This window comes from Haliotis cracherodii, unplaced genomic scaffold (assembly GCF_022045235.1).
Source record: "Haliotis cracherodii isolate W230 unplaced genomic scaffold, xgHalCrac1.p SCAF_13, whole genome shotgun sequence".
NCBI lineage: Eukaryota > Metazoa > Mollusca > Gastropoda > Lepetellida > Haliotidae > Haliotis > Haliotis cracherodii.
The window spans coordinates 21,707,594-21,721,907 of record NW_027266268.1 but is presented as its reverse complement, the minus strand read 5'-3'; positions in this window follow the sequence as shown (position 1 = coordinate 21,721,907).

The following is a 14,314-nucleotide window of genomic DNA, read 5'->3' as shown; positions in this document are numbered from 1 at the left end:
CTAAAAGTAAACAAACGCATGTTCATTTGAATCTGTCACCCAACATAGCCCTACAAGTAAAACATCAGTGTATGTAACACATTTATATTATCCGTATACAATGCGGTGTGGATGTGAAATCTACATTTTCCACAGTTTTTAAACAAACGCAGATTGCCAAATTAATTTAAATTCTCGGGATTATAGTGATCGAAGCACCCATATCTTGACGCGCATCCTGATTGGATTGCGCCGGCCGTTTCGACGCATGGCGGCCTTCGAGGGAGACGAGCCGTTTGTTAGGTTGCTGAATGATCCGAATAATAACGAATGCCAAAGTGTTATCACCAATGACAATATGTTTGATCGTCAGCAAACATCTCTGCATGGGACCATAATACAATTTATTATTCTAGATATGCAGGAATCACTTTGGAGATCGATCTTAAACCTTTTAAAGGTGTTAAAAACGTCTCTGCGTGTGCGTCATCAGGGTGATAAAAGCTAAGTTTGAATCACTTAATGATCGATCTGTTTACCTCCTCTAGAAATCGAAATGGCATTTCAGGTATTGATCTATGTCTGAGTAGTTTTCATTCATAGGTACAAGTGACCATATTGATGTGATGTATCAGTTCCCTTGTTGACACGTCTCATACCTCCTAACTTCATGTACCTCATACATTCCCCATTGGGATTCCGTGATAGACCTGACCCCTAACGACTTATGTTTGGTCATGAGAAGAGTCTGAATGAGGTTGGGTGGTCTGTCTGGGTGATTAGATTGAGAGCATACTCCGACGGGGTGGATCGATAATCATAATATTATCAGTCCCGTGTTTATGAAGATGTGTCATGGTTTAGACCCCCGCCGCACTTTGCTCTTGGGGATATCTTGGGGATATCCTGGGGATATCATCATGTGTATCTCCTCAGTGGCCCGGGAAATTTGTTGAACACATTGACCAGTTTTGTGAAGGGGTGGTGTGCGGGTGGGATTGTCGGGTAGCCTTGTGTTTAAAGCGTTCGCTCGTCACGCCGAAGACCCAGGTTCAATTCCCGACATGGGTACAATGTGTCAGGCCCATTTCTGGTGACCACCGTCGTATTATTGCTTGAATATTGCTAAAAGAGCGTTAAACCATACCCACTCACTCACTTGGACAATATACTGTATGTCAATGAAGTTTGGTACATGTCATTTTGGGTGGGGGCTTCGATCTGTAAAGGTCGTGAGAGACCTACGTGTAAGATTAATCCCCTAGGGGAATCCCGATTAGAAAGGGTCGTCAGCAACCTATGTTGGTCGTAGGTCACTGTGACCTACGGTCAGTGCGTAGTGAATGCTAATACATTTTTGTTGTCTTGAATTCAAGCTCAGGACATCATATGGATTATTTACTGGATAACCCTACGGAATGTCCCTGAAACATATTGACGATCGAATTCACTCTCAAGGTTATACATGATTAAATATATAGTTGGTTGAAATTTAGGGTTACGGTCAATAAATCAAATGATAAATAAGAAGTACATATACATGTCTTACTGGTGTAGGCAGAGGTATGACATTTCGCTTTTGAAGATGCATGACATGCTTTGGTAAAGTCAATGATTTTTGATATACAAGTATGTTTTTGATTGAAAAAGTTTGGGGATATTCATTGTGGGGATGAGGCTACTTCTGTTTTTGTTTGTGATGCTAACGCCGTTCTAGTGTCCTTGTCATTAGTACATCCAACATGTTCGTTCGTTTTTTTGTTTGTTTGTTTGTTGTATAATGCCGCACTCAGCAATATCCAAGCTATATGACGGCGGTCTGTAAATAATAGCAAATGTGCATGTATCAATTCTCTCTTAAAAACAATTTATACTTGAAGAATATCTAGTGTCAGCAGCTCAATTCAGAGCAGTCTCCTACATGTATGATTTTAAGATCTATAAAGGCATCATTAAAACGTCTAAAAACATCGTGTAACCTTAATATTGTAGAAAATTAGTATCATTGTATTCGTGTTTTTAAACTCTATCTTCAATTAGGAAACAAATATATTCTAAAGATGTTTTCATATTTTCCAAATACCAATTTGTTGCGAATATTGACGTCAATCTCATTACAGTATAACAACATATCACATTTCTCATACAGCATGCGCTGTTCATGAGATGAAACACGCGTATTTTGCAACTGTGTTGAACTTTGAGCCTGTGGCATCTCAGTTAGCCATGAATTAACAATTTGATAGTGATTCAGAAGCAAGGCATTAGTGTTTATGATATAGTCGGATTTCTACAATGGATTGTAGAAATGGTTCAGTCGCTTTTACATGACAGAATCACATTTCGGCACGCCAATTGTTTGTTTCGACTTCAAACGTTGACGTTTGCCAAAAGTGTCGTCTTTCGAAGTACAGTAGATCACGGATATAACGAACACGGATAGAGCGAACAAACGTATATAACGTAAAATATCTCCTATTTATCTCCTAATATCATATACAATTTACGTATATAACGAACTCTCTACAGCCAAATAACGGATACCTGTTGTAGGTTCGTAATCAATAAAACCGCCTGGGGGTAAACGTGAGGCTAATGTGAATAAATGATATCATGGACATTTGTGTACCATTCCCATGACAGACACTATTCGATATTTGAACAAACACAGTTCATACAGCACGACGCACTGGAATCCTTAGTATAGATAAATCACTCAAAATGTACCTGTTTAGCTACAGTTACAGTGAAATCTCAGTCTCACCAAATTTATAATCCTCTTATCTCTGTGCTGTCAAGGTTGTGTCTTTAATCAATAAACTACCTTCTTATGAAAATGATAGCGCTGTAGCTTATAACCATTCCTGATACTATACATTTGAGTGTTTCTTAACGTTCTGTCTTCAGATGAGCATTTCAAAGGTTAAAAGAAAGAACTTCTTCAAAGTGGCTTTGGTTGACGCAGCAGTGACAAAAACTGATGTCAACTGCAATCCCCTGTTTTGACTGATTTTGTTTCATCAGGTGAACTATTGGCTTCCCTTTGCATGTGTTTGTGACGGATGCCACAAGCAGTGCCGGATACGTTCGCCGTTTCGCGAACACTTGGCCATGGTATCATTACTTTTTGATAGTGATATAATATTTCCTAACATGTCACAATAAACTTAGCTCACTAACTAGACTGCTGAATACAGCTCGATATTGTATTTTTGTTCATATAAGTTTAAACCAAAAGATATTAGTATTTTTGCAATCACTATACAAGACATTAGGTTTTGGGGGCCAGAAGGTGTTTCGGTAGCTAAATGTGTACCAGTATATCATCTCCTCATCAGGAGTGAAAATCCTATGTTTATCCTAAAACAACAAGAATATTGATTACCTGATTTCGTTTTAGGTCCAAACATATTCCGACATTATTTTGACACAGTTCAAACACTTTTGTCCTACATCACCATCAATGTTTCGACCCAAACTACCAGTGCATCAACTCTTATTTCACATTTAGCTCATCTGACGGAAGTGAATTTATGTCATGGTCTGTTTCTCTTTTGTCCGTCACGAACATCTCCCTAGATACCACTGGACCAAAGGAAGCCGAAACATCACATGCTAGTTTCTACCGATGATGGCACCTGAAATTGTGGAAGGGCTTGAGGTTTGAAAACGCATTTTAAATGTTACCTCCACTACAGCCATAGTGAGAAATCGATTCATGTCCACTAATTTGTTCATGAATGTGGTATTAGGATAATTAGCTATTGTTCGTAAGTGTCTGTCCTGACATTTTATCCTTCATACAGTGCCACTATTTTAGCAGAATGTTGATCATAGACCCGTGAGTACTGTAATGTGTAATCAACACAGATGTTTTGTTTGTATGTTTGTTTTTAACGCTGCGCTGAATTTTCCAGCTGTGAACAATCGAGTCCAAACAAGTCAGTTATTGGAATCATGAGCATCGATCTATTTAGTAGGCTCTTGCGACAAGTATCATCATGTCGCTGGTGAATATATTTTACCCGGAATCCCCACGGGTTTCCAAAACAGATGCAGTTGCTGATACACACATTATTCCCTAGGTGTGACGTTAGAGCATTTTACGGTTACGTTATAGCATTTTACGGTTACCTTATACCATTGTACGGTTACGTTAGAGCATTTTACGATTACGTTATAGCATTTTACGGTTACGTTATAGCATTTTACGGTTACGTTATAGCATTTTACGGTTACGTTATGACATTTTAGCATTATAATGTGATCTCTCGTTTCGAATGTGACTTCATAATGCAATGATACCACATCTGTAGAAAAGCTGCATTTTCTTAACGCGTGTACTATTTTGTACAAATGATAGGCGTTTCACTCAACATTGCATTGTTACTTGAATGAGTGAGTGAGTATGGTTTTACGCCGCTTTTAGCAATATTCCAGCAGTATCACGGCGGGGGACACCAGAAATGGGCTTCACACATTATACCCATGTCGAGAATGGAACCCGGGTCTTCGGCGTGACGAGCGAACGCTTTTTCCACAAGGCTACCCGACCGCCCGTAACTTGAATGAACGCACGTGAAACTGACAATTGTGACGTGCTTTCACATAGCTATCGTACCGTCATATTGAGTTGGCTGCTTTTTCTATTTATATTATTTTGCGAGAAGATATATCTTTATTATTTCAAGATTGTCTCCAACGTCACCATGGTCATGAATTTTATGTTATATTTTCGGACTTTATGATTGAGAATGATTTTTGAAAATAAATAAAATGTCACATTCCTTAAAATTAGAAATCACCTTGGCAAGTCAGGGATAAGTGCAACCTCAGTCGATTTGTATTGGTATATTTGGTATCAAAATAGATTTTTTGTTTACAGATAAACAAACCTGTGATATATTTACTCAAGTCCTTTCACGCTTGCACCATTTCCGTGTTGATCAATCATCAGATTTACGGTGATTCACCTTGAAACCCCTTTAGATCACACAATTGATCTGGACCAGACAATCCAGTGATTAATATCATGAGCATCGATCCACGCAATTGGGATCGATGACATGCATCAACCAATTGCAAGTCAGCGAGCCGATCCCGTTAGTCACCTCTTACGACAAGTGACGAAAGGAGGACCCATGTTAAGCTGAACTTAGAGATGGTAAGGGAAGATCTATTTTTTTTATCCTAACGATAAATCCTCATACACATCTTATAATATGTACTTGCTGATGTCTCCTTTTTAGATGTGATTTTGTTGGAAAATATGAGTACTGTTGTTATCAATTAGATCCATCCATTGGCGTCTACGTGATCTTTTGCGATGGTGTTAAGAGAATACGTAATCCGTTGAAATGTTGTTCTTTGTGATTTGACATGAAACGTCTGTAGTACGACTGTCAGTGACTGGTTTTCTTGGACCATAATTACTTAATGATGGTTGGGTCTCTTTGTCTCCGCGGCCGTGACGCTGGGAAAGAGCGGCATTTAAGTGATGAGAGTAGGTTATATCACGGAGGATACATTTGCGGGAGAGGGTTTTACCAATTACCGTACCACAGGAGACCTGAAGACGTGAGCGCGGTATTGTTGCATAATGGCTGCCAGGAGAGATAAAAATTGAGCTTTGACTGCGTCATTTTATGGAGATCATGCAGTGTTGTTTTCAGGGGTCTTTTGAATAAACTCCCAGCTACTGTAAGTGCTCCCAGTGGTCTTCTACTTGTTCCTTGGTACATAACTATTTTGTTCCTTGATGCATATTAATTATTTTATCTTTTACAATTTATATTTCTTCAACGCACATTGATCGTTTGCAATAATGTGTTTTAGAGTAATAGTCAATTGTGTTGAGCTTATAAGCAATATTTGTAATCAATGGTGACATGTAAAAATAAAATAAAACAACAACACAACCTAGTGAATGTAATTCTCACAATTTTCTATACCAAAACCTATTTTTGATACTTAAAATATCTCAAATTCGATTTTATATGATAAAATGCATTTTTTTTACATACTAATTTCAGTGATTGATATCTAAAACTCGATTTTGCGATAACAATAAACATTTCAAGATGTAATAAAATCAAATTTGTGATATTTATTCACTATTTGTTTGTTTGTTCTTTAACGCCGCACTGAGCAATATTCCAGCTATATGACGGCGATCTGTAAATATTCGAGCCTGGACCAGACAATCCAGTGATTGATATCATGAGCATCGATCCACGCAATTGGGATCGATGACATGCATCAACCAAGTCATATAGCCTGACCACCCGATCCCGTTAGTCGCCTTTTACGACAAGCATAGTCGCCTTTTACGGTAAGCATGGGTTGCTGAAGATCTATTCTACCCCGGATCTTCACGGGTCAATTCACTCTTTGGTATCCATAAATGAATTATTGATATAAAATTTCAATAAGTAACGCGATTGCATCACGGTTATTGTGTTAGTTGCTTGTCTGTTTCTGCAACATCGTTTCTTTCATATTATGAAAAACTGTTTAAAAATGGCACCTTAAAGTAACCAAAGAAATAATACTAGGCCAACCTGCGTTTATTTATCGCTCAGTCATTATTAACGTTAACATGTGTCTACTTTTAAGTGTATATACTAATACTAGAACATCAAACTGAAAAGGAATGACACATCATCGTAAAATATACGTACTGTATTTATGTGTAACACAACGGTACTTTGATTACAAAATACAATAATATGCAGAAATATTAAAGCTCATTTTTCACAATGCTAAAATATATGATGTCGTGACTATAAAGTGAAAGATTGCTGATGCGATGTAAAACTTGAACGTATTCACTATACAATCCTAAGGTGTCGGAATGATAGGGTGGTCAGACTCGCTGACTTAGTTGATGCATGTTATCGATCCCAAATTCATGGATCGATGCTCATGATATTAATCACTGCATTGTCTGGTCCAGACATGATTACTTTCAGCTGGAATATTAAACAAACAAACAACCAACCAGCTAAATCTCAGAAACGTATATTCGTTGTCGAAGTTGCTGTCTAGAGAACCGATTATGTTTCTTGGTTTGTCAGCACCATACCTGTGCTCGTGGGTTTCACTGAAGTAGTAAACGTCTGAGACCTACATCACTTGGGGATTTCCTCCCACATTAAGCTGACACGTCGCGATATAACTATAATACTGTTAAAAGCGGCGTTAAACCCGACTCACTCACTGTCCAGAGAAACCTAATCCATGAGGAATTACAGATTTCAAAACTTGATTGTAATGTCTCCGTTGATAAATTTGAAAAAATGTGTGTGATGATAAACCCTAAACGAGATAGTTTGTGTGGATGACAGAATGACTAAGGTAACGCTTAGCTTGAATAAAATATTGCAAGTATTTGCTACATTTCTTTAAGTGGCATTTAGAAGTTGGTGTGATGAAGTAGGACAAGTTCTATGGGTGAACAACTTCTTTATTACAATTTGTGCGACGTTTAGGTGTAGATCCTAACACCTTTATCAAGTGCTTGCAATATTTTATATAAAACTATCGGACCAAGGGAGACAGGTGGAGCTGTGTTAGATCCCCTCTCACATAGATATTCATGGAATCCCTGGCGAGACTAGCTCTAGACAAAGCGGATATACAGCCTATTCCCTTTAGTAAACTAAAGATCAAAATCAAAATCAAAGCCTCTATAGCAGAAAGAAGGCAAGCCCAATGGGACGCAAGTAAGATCGGAAGATAGCTATACAAAATTCAACCCAAGGTCCAACAAAAGCCAAACTCATACTCAAATGAAAGGAAAATTGAACTTGGCATCTCACGCCTCAGACTCGGTCACAGAAAGCACTATGACAAGGTTTGTTCACCTTGCTGTCAGGCTGAAACCATTGCTCACGTGTTACTAGAATGTCAAGACCATGCCCAATCCCGGGCTTTGTTAAAACAAGAATTGCAGTTAGATCCGCTATCTGTCGTAGATCTCCTAAAGCCAAGAGATGCAATAGCGAAGACCAAACTAACTCTATTTCTGAGAGATGGAGAGCTACTCGAACGTATATAAACAGGGCACCAAAGGATAAAAAATGAAATCATATCAATACAAAAACAGAAATTATGTGAATACCAAACTCACAATAGATATGTGTACCCTACTCACACACAGGTGTCCAAAGAGGGACAGGTCAGCCGAAATTGCCTTGGCAGAAGACGACCTCTTAAACACTTAATGCAACAACAACAACAGGACTTTTAGCCCTTTTCTTTCTCTGTGGGTAATTCTGTTGGAAAGAAGTCGCTAAACCAGTTAATGCATTCTATGTGAAATAAGGTCAGACTTGGTTAGAATATATCCGCGTTTATCTGTGACAACTTCCCATTGGTGAAATTTTAGTGATCTTGGCAAGTGGTGAAGAATGTCGATATTCTTATTATTTTAATCTGTCAAATTGTACATAAAAATTGTGTTTTTAATCTTAAATATTCAAAGGAACTATTCCCTACACACATCAATATCTTAATGAATGAACATTAATTTATTGTATGGATTACATATAGATCTCACTAAGCATACGTTTGACATTTTGCATGCATGAAAGATGGGGTTAAGGGAGAAAGGAAATATTTTCTTACCAGTTTTTTTTTAACTCGTGGAGGAATTTGGAAATGGCTGAACCTGTAGAAAACATCAAATCCGTGATAGATGGGACAGATCCCACTGGGTAGCATTCGATCTTGTGATAATGTAAAGTTTTTTCTTAACAGTTTAGAAGAAGAGGAGCAAATTGAAGTGAACTACATAGGAAAATGAGAGCAGAAATTAACTGTGATTTTTTTATCATAAAAAGTACTCTGTTCAGTTAACAACAGTTGTTATTTTAGTACTTGTCTAAAGAAATCCCAAACCTTCTCTTACTCTGTTATGAAATATTATGTCAAAGTGAAAACAAAAAACAACGTGCAACAAAGCATTTTCCATAGACTTGTATATTTGTTTTTTGATGATGTACATGTGTTCAGATTAATTAAAACATATACTTTTCTACTTTAATTTGCTTTCGTGTGTGAATCTCTCGTGTATTTACTGTAATGTTTCGCCCTCGTGATCTAACGTTATGACTTTTCAGGGCACAGCCATCATCTTATGAACAAAAGATGGACATATTATCCTTCGGTTCCATAGCCTGTACTGTCTTAAATTGACGTTATTAGTAATCGAATGTAAAATACGTCAAGTACACACAAACAGGACCGTTTAGTCAAAATAAGGTATGTGGGGCTGCTGCTATTTCTTGTATACATTAATGGTATCGTTGATGGCATTGATAGCAATATTCGACTGTTTGCGGATGACACTTCGGTATATGTAATTGTAGAAGATCCATATACTACTGCGTATATTAATGCTAATTTAGAGAAAATCACCAATTGGCCAGATGAATGGCAAGTAAAATGTAATCCAGAGAAAACAGAAAGTATTCAATTCTCACGTACGCTCTGCCCAATTGCAAAACATAGTGAATGAAAGGAATTGATATCAAGAAGTACAAAATCATAAACTTTTGGGATTAACATTTCAGTCAGATTGTTTATGGCATTCTCACATTGACGATATTGTTAAACAAGTTAGCCCTATGATTAATTTAGAAGTCTTAAATACCGCCTTCCACGGAAATCGTTAGACGTTATATATTGCACATATTTGATTATTGCTCCCTTATTTGGGGTAAATGTACCAAAGAACAAGAATCAACTCAAGAAAGTCTACATTTAGATGCATTAAGGATGATTTGTGGGGCCACAAGGGGTACAAGCCATGATAAACTTCATAGAGATCCTCACTTTTCATCATTAGCCAAACGAAGATTAAATTCAAAAGTAATACTATTTTACAATATGGTAAATCGGTTAACACCTGATTATCTTTCTGGTCTTATTCCACAAAACGTCTCTGCTGTTAGTGATTACTTGTTACGAAATCAGTCCAATATACAGGCTTTAAGATGTAGAACAGAAAACTATGCAAAGTTATTCCTTCCAGATACCATTAATCATCGGCATACGCTACCTTAAAGAATAACTAAAGTAGAAATGATTGGGAAATTCAAAGGATTATTTAACTTTGACAACGTTACAAATATATATTTTGACTTAAACCATGGTACCAGATTCTGTCAGATTATCCATTCTCGCTTCTGACACGGTCGTAGCGATTTAAACTTCCATCGGCTTGAAAGACACATCTCAGACAACGCATCATGCTCTTGTGGCTTTATATCCCTTTGAAGATAAACTGCATTATTTTTTCACATGCCCTAACTACGATATTTTAAGAAACGATTTGTTTTCTTTTTGAAAGGCTACGGTTTAAATTCAATGCTTTATTGGAATCGAAATAAAACAAATCCTGTCAGTTTAGATGTTTTGAACTCGGTCCATATGTACATCCTGTGTTCTGGTAGGTTTGCACAGATGTAATAACTTAAGACTTAATTCATATTTTAATATAAGTACTAATTATTTGATAGTTAAAGACTTGCTTTTCTTAGTAATTGGATACCTTTTAATCAACTGCACGAAACTGTTAACCACTTGTATCAATATTACTTGATAAATATTCATTTTGCTTCTATTACTTTGTAGTGAAGCGGTATTAACATAAGTCAGAAAACTTGTTTACCAATCCTGATTCATTTATTGAAGAAAAATATGTTTAAATCATATATGGTATTCAGTCAGTGGATCTTCCAGTTAGCTGACATACTGTTGGTAATATCCGTTTTCTTTCAGCAAATAAGAGGATAGTTAGTAACACACATATACGATATACAACGAATGTTTTCACAACTATCACAAAATAATTCGACACTATACCGCATCAAACCCCTTGGTGGACTGGACACATTTATTTGCCTGCCGATTAGATAACTCCAACCGACAGGATAGGGTGGTGGTCATTCAAAGCGAAACTGACAACCCTGTTTGTTGTGTAATGCATGCCTTTAATCTTGTCTCTCACCATACATCTAATAGAAGTAAACGATGATCTGTATGGCCTGGAAATAAACAAGATTCTTTCTTGTTGCATATATCAATGCACTAATTCATCTGTCATGAGTTTTTGTTATATGTGTGTGCCCAGTGTATCCACAATTAACTAGAATGTTTCATATCTATTATAATATATACAAGCCAGATATTTGCCCAAAGGGTATTGCGTCAGTGTGGTTTATCAACACATGTATGACGCTTATTCCCGCTAGGTGTGGCAGACCGAAATTGAACATTATGATAGCGTCAGCAGGGATTATGAAGGTCATATGACAAAACTTTATTTGCTTTTCTGTCCACGGACCATGACATATGAAGATCATACATCCATATTCAAAGCTACATGGGCAACAGGCTAGATTATTTACAATTTACACTTTTTGTACAATTAAACAGACTGTGACTTTGAAGACATTTTCGCTCATTGTAATAACATCTAGGTAACAATTCGTATCTCTCTCTGAAATCCATGAGCTTAGTTATGTTGCTGTCAAACCTAAAAACATAATCAGGATGGCCAGTTTTGTCTTGCCAAGTGCCTTAAAGTGAGTTTATTCTTAATCATGCCAAAAGCGATTGGCCCTACAATATATAACTCGGTGATACATGGGTGATGGTGTATGTGATAATATTACTGGGGAATGTTCAAATTAGTTACTTTCATTTACTCCAACGTTCTAACTGTCAATCGTCTCAACAGGGCCATAGCTTTGGTTATATATCGACTCTATGTATTCAGTTGTTAATCGGTAACTGTGGTCCAAATATATCACCTTATTCATCCTTTGTTGCAAACTTGACTAATTTGCTTACACAATTAAACATCTAATGAATAATGAACCACTGAGTCAGTCAAGCACCTGTAAGCAGCAATAACCCGACTACCCATGATATCAGAATATATTGGAAGTGCTGTAAGGCTGGCTGTCCAGCACAAGTGATCACAATTAATGATGTTATCAGCAAGTTTTCTGACAATCATACTCATCTAAAGGATGATGCCAAGTTGTCTTATTGACGAATTTCTTCCGACCTCCTACAGTACCCTGTCCAGTCTATACCTATCAAAGAGAAATAAATGTCTTGAATAAAGACATGAGATGTGAAAATGTTCACTAAAATATTGTATTTTTGTCTCACCCACTATAGTGGCCGCCCCGAGGGCTATCAGAGACAACAAAACACATATATCACAATAAAAAACATCACGGGTTACAAGTCCCAACTATATGACAAGGTCATATATACATGTCACAGCACACCACTTAAACCACACCAAACTATACAACCGAAACATAACACACAGCCTTAACACCCTCCGGAAAAAAACAACAACATCAAAAGACAAAAAAACAACAACGACGACAACAAAAATAATAAAAATTAATAAATTCAACATGTTCAATAGGAGGAATCAACGATGCACAAAAAGTCCTTTCAGATAAAGGAATGGCGGGCATGGAATATCTGCCTGAACGACTCTTTTAATATATATTTTTGTGTCTTAACTGCAAAAATGTCATAGAAGATGAAAAGCATGTCCTTTTATTCTGTCCCTATACGACGATATAAGTTTTAGCCTCATCAACAAGTGCAATAGTTTATGGATAGATTTTACCTCTTTGACAGAGCAAGATAAATATATTAGGATTCTATCAACTGATGACCTCACCTTTGACTGTGCCAGAACCTGCCATGACATTTTATATACCCGGAGGAATACTTTATATCATTGAGTCTTAAACATTGTATTGTATATTAATGTATGTATATTTTAATATTTAGCTTTTGCGTTTCTTTACTATGTGCCTGTTTACAATGTAACGTCTCTCATAAATCGCTGTGCAATTGGTTGTATACAACTTTAATGTAACTATATTTTTAATTTGTTTTAACAAAAATGTGGTATACAAGTGATACCTTAATAAAATCTTTTTCTTCTTCTTCTTCTGCTATAGGAAGTGATCCACACCTATACTTGGCTTGTACAGTTCTTTCATCTCTTCGTTTAACCTTTTTCACACATGAGCTAGGATAGCACTGGAACTTAAACAGTCTGAAGGGTCTTAAAATGTTGCACTTAACTTTTCCATTGTCATTCCAGATGTAACAATACCGCTGCAGATTGTCTCTATATACCAATAATTCTTCTTCTCCTTCTTCTATAGGAAGTGATCCACACCTATACTTGGCTTGTACAGTTCTTTCATCTCTTCGTTTAACCTTTTTCACACATGAGCTAGGATAGCACTGGAACTTAAACAGTCTGAAGGGTCTTAAATTGTTGCCATTAACTTTTCCATTGTCATTCCAGATGTAACAATACCGCTGCAGATTGTCTCTAGATACCAATAATTCCTTTCAAAAATGTTAATTTTCAACTTTAGGCTCAAGTTTTCTCTACTAATCCATGCTATAATAAATATGCTTTTGGATTACATTCAAAGTTTCATTTGCAATCACCTGGAATGACTCAAAACTGGAATGACTCAAAACAAAACTTCAAACGAAAATGTCCGCAATCCACAAACAATTCAACTCGGGGGTTCCCCTAGCAACGGGCATCTAAATTCACTACTGTTCTTCTGTCGGCTTGCCACAATGGCCAGACTGGACCCTCGTGGAATGGTCTCCCTATTCATTTCATCTATTTGTCAAATTCAACTGAAACCCGGCCCCGTGTTACACGCGTGTGCAACGAGCGAGTGACCCACACGTGCTCAACGGGTGCTCAACCCGTGTGCAACCCATTGAGCATCCGTGTCACATGCGTGTTACACGCGTTCTCAACACGTGTAAGGGGAATTAACTACTAGGCAGTAGTGTACGTCGATTCTCTTTTAACCTGCGTAGATCACCTATGAAATACATGGTGATTATCCAGAATGTATATCACATGTCCAATTCGCGTTGATCACAGATCAGAGCCACGGTGATTCATCTTTAAAACTATATCTAGCATACCGTCGTTAAAAGCGGCGTTGAACCAAACTCACTCACTCACCCTATATGTATCAAAGGCAAAGTTTCATTTGGGGGTCATCATTGATTGTCAATCATGAGCGATTCATATGGTTTTCGACACTGTGTTGCCTTTTACGGCCTGTAGAGTCTGTTTAGGCAGATGATCGAGATTGGGTATTCTCTGGCTTTGGTGATATATAGTATATTCATGTAGAATTCAGATCCCATTAAAACAAATCTGTAATGTCACTCTAGCTAGTGTTTGTCTATTACTCAATTATCCGTGGCCATAAGACCTTGACCCCACATTTCAGTTAATGTAAAC